We start from the raw sequence: 8,620 nt of genomic DNA on the forward strand, positions 1-8,620 counted from the left end.
TCTGCTCTGAGGATGGACCGAGGGAAGATGGAGGTGACGGCCCTTGCAGCGTGCGGTGCTCACTGGGAGTGTGCCAGACCGGTGTGGGATCCTATCCAGGTAGTGGCTTGGATGGGACACCCGGCTTTAGATGTTAGACTTTGGTGTGATGTCTGTTTGATATTAGGCCTGGACATTACGCACGCCTTCACCAAGGGGATAGGAGTAGCAACAACTTTGTCAAGATGGTGGCTTCAAGCTTATTGATGTATCATCTTGTATGGTCTTTATGAATAATTAATAATATGACTGTATGCATCGTCTAGATGCAGAGACCGGCGATATATCCTCCTTTTCTAAAAAATATGCAAAATTAACACACACCTCTTGGGTAGGGTTGGACGGCCGAATTGAAGATTGCTCTACACTGGGGAGCAATTAATCTGGGTGGCCCAGAGAGACACACCCATTATTACTGGGCTACTGCCGACTCGCCCACCCTCCGCCGGCGACTGAATGAGTGAGACCGGCGGCGACTGACCCAGATCCATCCAGATGGGCTCGCTTCTGATGCCGCTGCTTGGCAGTGTGGCCGCCAAGGCCGGCGACGCGCTGGTGACCGAGCTACTGCGGGCGTGTGGGCTGGATATGTCCCGCCGGAAGCTGGAGCGCCACCTCGCTGCCATCCAGTGCATCCTGCTCAACGCCGATGCAAAGGGCCGCACCAACCCCGCCGTCCGCCGCTAGATGGTGGACCTCAAGACCGCAGCCTACCAGGCCGACGACGTCCTCGACGAGTTCCGCTACGAGTCGCTGCGCCGCCGTGCCGCCCAGATCCGCCGCCGCCGCCGCTGCTCCACCGCACGCAAGGTTCTTCCTCGTCCTACATGTCTGGCTCTGTTTTCAGTTAATCCTGCAAGTTCCTTGTAGTGTATAGACAGATCACTAGTGCCAGCAAATGAATTACCTGCAGATTCATTTCTATGCTCGAATTCCTCTAGTGCCTGCAAATTCATTTCCAAATACTACCTCCTTTTCGATTTATAGGGCTCAATTCAAAAATCTCACCAACCAAGATAGATGATGAGTGCTGTAATAATTTCTGTGATTTTTTAAAAACACTCAATTAATGCACTCGTTTTTCTCAAAGAATTGTGTTTACCAATGCATTAATTGCAATGCATGCATGCATGAAGTACATGCATTGGTCAACTTTCTCATAATCCTTGCATGCAATGAATTAATGCACATTGAAATCGGAGCATGTGATGGGGAACAATCAAATTGAGACTTATAAAACGGGAAACCAAATTTTTTGAGATAATCCCTATAAACCGGGAAGGAGGGATTTGATGGAAAATACGCCAGACAACTTCCTCCTCCCACGTGAGTCCATCTTTCTGTAACACTAAAGCTAACATCAAACACTTGAATATTCGGTTCACACGTTCTTTCTGTAATTTCAGTTTAAGTTGTTAGGTTGGAAGTGTGAGCCTTTTAATTTCAGTTTAAGGTTTCGATATGGGAAAGGAGGCCTCTTAATTTCTGTTTTATTTGTTCTCAATCCAGGTGCTGAGCTACTTCACCACAGCCCGGTTGTTTTCCGCCTTTCAATAAGCAGGAAGATGAAGGATGCCCTAGAGATGATAGATGAACTGGTTGTAGAGATGAACAATTTCCACTTCCTGCCACATACCGATCTATAATACAAGTGGCCACGCTGAATAAGTGTGATTTGACCGAGATGGAGGCACTGCAGAAGGAACTTGGTCAACTGTTGGGCAAGAAAAGATACCTCTTAGTGCTGGATGATGTTTGGAATGAAGATGGACAGAAGTGGGATGCTATGAGATCATTGTTATGCTCACATGCTGGCTCAGGTAGTGCTATAATTGTGACAAGCCACAGCGACAAAGTTGCATCTATCATGGGCACACTTCCCTCACATCAGATATCGCTTCTAAGTGATGATCAACCATGGGAGTTCTTTGACAGAAACACATCTGGAAGAGAGGTAGAAAGGCAAGAGGAATTTATTTCAGTCGCAAAGAATATTGTTGACAAGTGTAAAGGATTGCCTCTTGCTATCAAGACCATAGCCGCTTTACTTCGTTCGAAGAACCACAATCGGTGGTTTTCTGTTCTGCATAGCAATGTATGGAAAGATGACATTCTCACAAGTACTAGGATTGTACTTGCACTACGACTGAGCTATGATCATTTGTCATCAGAGGAAAAAAATATGATTTTCCTTTTGTCCTATTTTCCCCAAGGATAGCCCGATGGATAAAGACATATTAATCCAGCTATGGATGGCAAATGACTTTATTGCGTCAGAAGTAAGAGGCCAGCAAATTTTTGATGTGCTAGTTAGGAGATGTTTCCTACAAGATGTCAAGATAAAGAATCCGACGGGCAGATTTGAAGATGATTTCTTCCGCGGACCTACTTGCAAGATGCATGATCTCATGCATGCATGACCTCGCTAACTTCGTAAGCGAAAATGATTGCTCCATTCTGCAAGAATCTTCATCATGTCAAGAAATTATGCATGGATCCAGAAACACCAGTTCATTACAGCATGAGGTTCTACATTTGTCACATGATTATGTGAGTAACAATACTATTGCAGCCATGAAGGAAATTTTAGCTCCCTGAGCCCGCACAATATTAGTCCAAAGGGAGTTTGAGTGGACTAAGACTTCTCTGGATATGAGAAAATCTCTAAGTATGACCATGTCAAAATTCATGTCCTTGCGAGCATTGAAGACATCGTCAATCTTAACACATATGAAAAACTTGAAGCATCTTCGGTATCTAGATTGTTCCAATTCTGATATATCTGCACTGCCTGAAGGCATTACCATGTTTTATAGCTTGCAAACATTGAAGCTCACTGGTTGTGGCAAACTTGAGAAATTACCAGAAGGCATACGATATATGTTCAGCCTTCGGCATATCTTCCTTAATGGGTGTCATAGTTTGGAGTGCATGCCACATGGTATTGGTCAGCTGAATTCTTTACAGACATTGACGGATTATGTCATTGATAGTGATGCGGGTCGTGGAATTGAAATATTGAATAACTGAAAAAATTTGAATCTAGTTGGTGCTCTTTCTTTGACTGAGCTGAGGAAAGTGCATAGTGCAGAAAATGCTAAACAAGGCAATATGTCTGCCAAGCATGATTTGAAAAGATTGTCCCTGAATTATTCATGGCATGATGGAGTTGAAGTGGATACTAATGCAGAAGGAATATTAGAGGCCCTTCGTCCCCACAAAAGGCTTGAAATTTTAGTGTTATCTAATTATATGGGTGCTAAATTGCCATCATGGATGCAAAACTCTACACAGTTAGAACATATCAGTGAACTTTATCTGAATGACTGCCTAAAGTGCAAGGATCTTCCATCATTATGGAAGCTGCCCTCTCTCTGGTACTTGTGTTTGAATCGTTTGGATAGCTTGACCAGTATATGTGTTGGTAATGATGATGACAACAGTGGGGAATCCTGTATTTCTCCACCACCCTTTCCTAAATTGAAAACCATGGACCTTTTCTGACATGCGTAAGCTAGAGAGATGGTACCGGGAACTGGCAGGACAAGTAGTAGTTGTATCATTCCCTCAGCTCAAGAAGCTAAAGATTTCCGGACGCCCAATGCTAGCAAACATGCCCAATATGCTCCCTTTGCTTGAAGATCTGCGTGTGGATGAGGCAACAGATATTCCCCTTTACCAACTGATGAATCTGTCTGTGCAATCTAACCTTGAGTGCAAAGGTTCCATTGAAGTGGGACCTACAGTTGGTTGGCGGTCTAGTGACCTTCAGTTCTCGAGGCTTGGTGAGTCTAATGTGACACTGACACTCAGAGGTTTGATGGAAAATGTTGAGCGCTTTGAAGAAGAGCTGAATAGAATACCTTGCAAATTTATTAAGGAGCTGCGTATAACAAATTGTGGATTTCTTTTCTCATCAGAACCATCCCAAATACAATCAAATATATGGAACCATTTCGATCGTCGCGGTAGTCGATGAAGGCGCCATGCTCGACCACCTCCCACAGGCCTTGCGCCTGCAGCCGCACTCGCATGACGAGCGCCCACTCGGTGTAGTTTGTGCGGGTCAGCGGGGGGAGCTGCACCATCGACGAGGTTTGCCGGACGATGCGCTCGACAATGCGAACCTCGCCGCTGCCGCTGCCGCCGGTGAGCCGCGCCTTCGATGCAGTCGCCGGCTCCACCGGCTTCCCCTTGGCCAGCTCCGCCGCCTTGGACGCATCATCTCCCTCGGTGCCGGCCATCACAACAACGGATCAAACCGTGGCTTTGTATACCAAGTGTTGGCTATGCCCAGGAGGAGGAAGAAGACTCACACACGGGAGAAGAACACACAGAGTCTGGTGCACACGTATTTGTGCTTTTATCTTGTTCTCTCTTGACAAAATAAACAACATGATTACAGAGCTTTATATCATAGCTCACACACACGGAAGCCCAAGCCTAACAGCCTGATCCACTAATACTGCTCCACTAACCGCACTAGCATGCACAGCTTGAGTCACTTCCAAGTCGCTGGAGATCAGGTCACTTGGCGCATGCCGCAACTAACTGCGCCCGCTTATATCTCCACGTTTATATCCTCTCTGACTTGGCCGCTTGGACTCCACGCATAGCTGGTTCATGCCGTTACCACATCCATGCAGATTAGATCAACCCAACGGCACACACACACTAGTGCCATTGCTACACATGCATGGTGCCATGCGACACTCACAACTTGGCACGACAAATCTTGCCATGCACACTACTCTCTAATCTGCATGACTTATTTTGAATCAGCTAACTGTTGGAAATATGAGCAATTTACCAAATGATTTTATTAACAGAAATACTAGATAAAGCATGACTAATATAATAGAGATAAAACAAGTCATGCGTTCTGACAGAGAGAAGGTAAAAAGCTTCTGCATATATGAACCGTAGCCTAGCATATCTATAGCAGACAGTAGAACTAGTTGCATATATGAAGTAGAGCGTAACATATCTAGAACAAGTACTAGTACGAGAAGCTGTGGCAGGACATCTAACAGAAAGGAGAACACGTACGGGACAGCAACAGCGGTAGCAGTGGACTTGGGGTCGATGTCGTCGAGGAGGTTGTCGACGTCGGGGAAGAAGTCGTCGTTGGGGAAGTAGTCGTCGGAGTCCGGGGCGTCCGTGACGAAGGAATCAGTCAGTAGTCGCGCAGAGCGCACCCCAAAAACCTTAGCACCCTTCTCCCATACAGGACTCAAAGAGGTGCGGTTTCGGAGGCCTACTGTCCCGACTCGCGGTGCACGCCGCAAGCCGGGATGAGGAAGACTGCAACAGCTCAGAGCTCAGGAACTTGTGGCGAGAGGAGGAAGAGATTCTAGTGCGTCTCTCTGGGAGGAGCGACCTCCCTTTTATAGGCGCAAGAGAAGGAGGCGAGAGGGCAGCGACGGGAGGCGAAACGAAGAGACGGAGGCGAAGCGAACAGCCAGCAGCCGAAGGGCTGCACCGTTCGCATTCGAACTCCACTTTCACAAAACTCTTTTCAGCTTCCGTGTGACCTTTCGTATACCTGTAGTGCATGGCAAAAATTTAGATATCGGCTCGGCTCATTCCCGCAACCCGCGGCGCGGCGCGGCGCGGCGCGGCGCGGCGAGGCGTGGCGAGGCGGGCGGCGGAGGAGGAGCGCGCGTGGATATCCCTCTTGTTCCCATGCTCGTACAAGTGGGGAAAGAACCTCCCTTATAAGGAGGTCCAACTCCCACTCAACTAGCAATGTGGGACTAAACTTTAGTAGTATCCCTTGCCTTGCACAAATGGGCTAAGTGGGCCTCTAGAATTTATTAGGAATTTCTGAAATAGTTATTGGGCTGCCCAAAATAGACTAAATTCCAGCAATCCCCCACCAGATCCCAAAGGCACACAGAAATTTGCCTTTGGTTCTAAAACACTGTTTTATATACCGGTACTGCAGTGGAGACTGTTAAGTTGAACTTCCACCTAGAACTCTATGTTACACTAGTAAGCAACTTGAACAGTGGACTGGGCCTTGAACTGCAAGTTTTCTGCGAATCTAGCTTCACATAAAGCCTTGACCGATACGTGGCTACCGTGGGTCTTCCCCGCGGGTGGAGCTTATGCGTCATACTCCGTGACCTTTCATGAGTTTACTAGAGAGAACCCTACTCTCATAGATTGCGACGTTTGACAATCAGACTCATATAGGTGTGTTCTTCAAAAGATGTTCTGCGGGATAACATCTCTCCTTTAATAAGCCACTTAGAACACATTAAGATATACATCAACCTGCCATGCAGATTAGGAGAGTATTGCATCTTCATGGAGTGGTATTGTAAATGTTAAGGATACTCTCCTCTCAGTTGACCAACAGCTTGTCTTCCACATCTAATTCACGGGATCTCCGATCACAAAGAATAGGTTACCACTGTGAACAACTCATATTGTGGGTCTCATACCCATCTCCCTCGATGCATTATCTATCACATTACGTGATAGACCCTTAGTAAAAGGATCTGCCAGATTTTTAGACGTTTGGATATAATCCAACGCAATAACTCCGGAGTTTTTCATTTTCCTTACAGACTTTAGCCTTCTCTGAACGTGTCTTGATGACTTCATTTATCCTTTGAGATGCTCACTTTCGTGATCACAGTTTGATTGTCGCAGTTCATAAGGACACCCGGTACAGGTTTCTCAACAACCGGCAAGTCATTCAAGAGCCGGCGAAGCCAATCTGCTTCAACCGTAGCTGTATCTAGTGCTGTGAGTCCTGCTTCCATTGTTGACCTCGTTAAGATGGTCTGCTTGCAAGATTTCCAAGAAACAGCGCCACCTCCATGAGTGAATACATAACCGCTCGTGGCCTTTATCTCATCAGCATCTGAGATCCAGTTTGAGTCACTATACCCTTCAAGCACCTTTGGATGCCCGGTGTAGTGAATTCCATAATTTGCAGTGCCTTTCAAATAACGCAAAACTCTCTCTAGAGCTTTCCAATGCACATCTCCTGGTTTTGAGACAAACCTACTCAGTTTGCTAACAGCAAAAGAGATGTCAGGTCTTGTAGCACTTGCTAAGTACATAAGCGAGCCAATTATCTGAGAATATTTCAATTGATCTCTAGCAATTCTTTGATTCTTTCGAAGTAACACGCTCGCATCATATGGTGTTGGAGAGGGCTTGTAGTCACTATAGCCAAAGCGACTCAAGACCTTTTCCACATAGTGAGATTGAAGTAAAGTAATCCCACCATCATCGTCTCTCAACAACTTGATGTTCAGAATGACATCAGCCACTCCTAAATCCTTCATCTCAAAACAACGAGATAGGAAATCCTTGACCTCCTTAATAACATTCAGATTTGTTCCGAAAATCAGTATGTCATCAACATACAAGAACAGGATAACTCCCTCGCCCCCACCATGGCGATAGTACACACATTTGTCAGCTTCGTTCACAACAAAGCCTGCAGCTGTTAAAGTTCTTTAAAACTTCTCATGCCACTGTTTGGGTGCTTGCTTAAGTCCATACAAAGACTTCAGCAACTTGCACACTTTCCCTTCCTGACCATCTAGTACAAACCCATCTGGTTGTTCCATATAAATTTGTTGGGGAACGTAGTAATTTCAAAAATATTCCTACGCACACGCAAGATTATGGTGATGCATAGCAACGAGAGGGGAGAGTGTTGTCTATGTACCCTCATAGACCGAAGTGGAAGCGTTGACGCAACATAGAGGAAGTAGTCGTACGTCTTCCCGATCCGACCGATCCAAGCACCGTTACTCCGGCACCTCCGAGTTCTTGGCACACGTTCAGCTCGATGACGATCCTCGGGCTCCGATCCAGCAAAGCTTCGAGGATGAGTTCCGTCAGCACAACAGCGTGGTGACGATGATGATGTTCTACCGACGCAGGGCTTCGCCTAAGCACTACAACGATATGATCGAGGTGGAATATGGTGGCAGGGGGCACCGCACACGGCTAAGAAACGATCACGTGGATCAACTTGTGTGTTCTAGGGTGCCCCCCTGCCCCCGTATATAAAGGAGCAAGGGGGAGGCCGGCCGGCCCTATGGGGCGCGCCAAGGGGAGGGGGAGTCCTCCTCCTAGTGGGAGTAGGACTCCCCTTTCCTAGTCCAATTAGGAAACTTAAGGGGGAAGGAAAGAGAGGGAGAGGGAGAGGGAAAGGGGGGCCGCCCCCCCCCCTCCTAGTCCAATTCGGACTCCCCATGAGGGGGGGCGCGCCACCTCTTGGGCTGCTGCCCTCTCTCTACCCTCAGGCCCAATAAGGCCCATTACTTCCCCGGAGGGTTCCGGTAACCCCTCCGGCACTCCGGTTTTATCCGAAATCACCCGGAACACTTCCGGTCTCCGAATATAGCCGTCCAATATATCAATCTTTATGTCTCGACCATTTCGAGACTCCTCGTCATGTCCGTGATCACATCCGGGACTCCGAACTAACTTCGGTACATCAAAATGCATAAACTCATAATAACTGTCATCGTAACGTTAAGCGTGCGGACCCTACGGTTCGAGAACAATGCAGACATGACTGAGACAAATCTCCGGTCAATAACCAATA

At 47.0% G+C, this 8,620-nt stretch overlaps 2 pseudogenes; both read left to right on the forward strand.

The window, feature by feature from the left end:
• The first annotated feature begins 534 nt into the window (after positions 1 to 534).
• LOC147956680 (putative disease resistance protein RGA4) lies at positions 535 to 1,667 on the forward strand (annotated as a pseudogene).
• A 14-nt stretch (positions 1,668 to 1,681) lies between these two features.
• On the forward strand, positions 1,682 to 4,018 carry LOC147956681 (disease resistance protein RGA2-like; annotated as a pseudogene).
• The last annotated feature ends 4,602 nt before the right edge of the window (positions 4,019 to 8,620 follow it).

The sequence above is a fragment of the Triticum urartu genome, chromosome 7A (assembly GCF_056163025.1).
Source record: "Triticum urartu cultivar PI428250 chromosome 7A, HENAU_Tu73, whole genome shotgun sequence".
In the NCBI taxonomy this organism is placed as follows: Eukaryota; Viridiplantae; Streptophyta; class Magnoliopsida; order Poales; family Poaceae; genus Triticum; species Triticum urartu.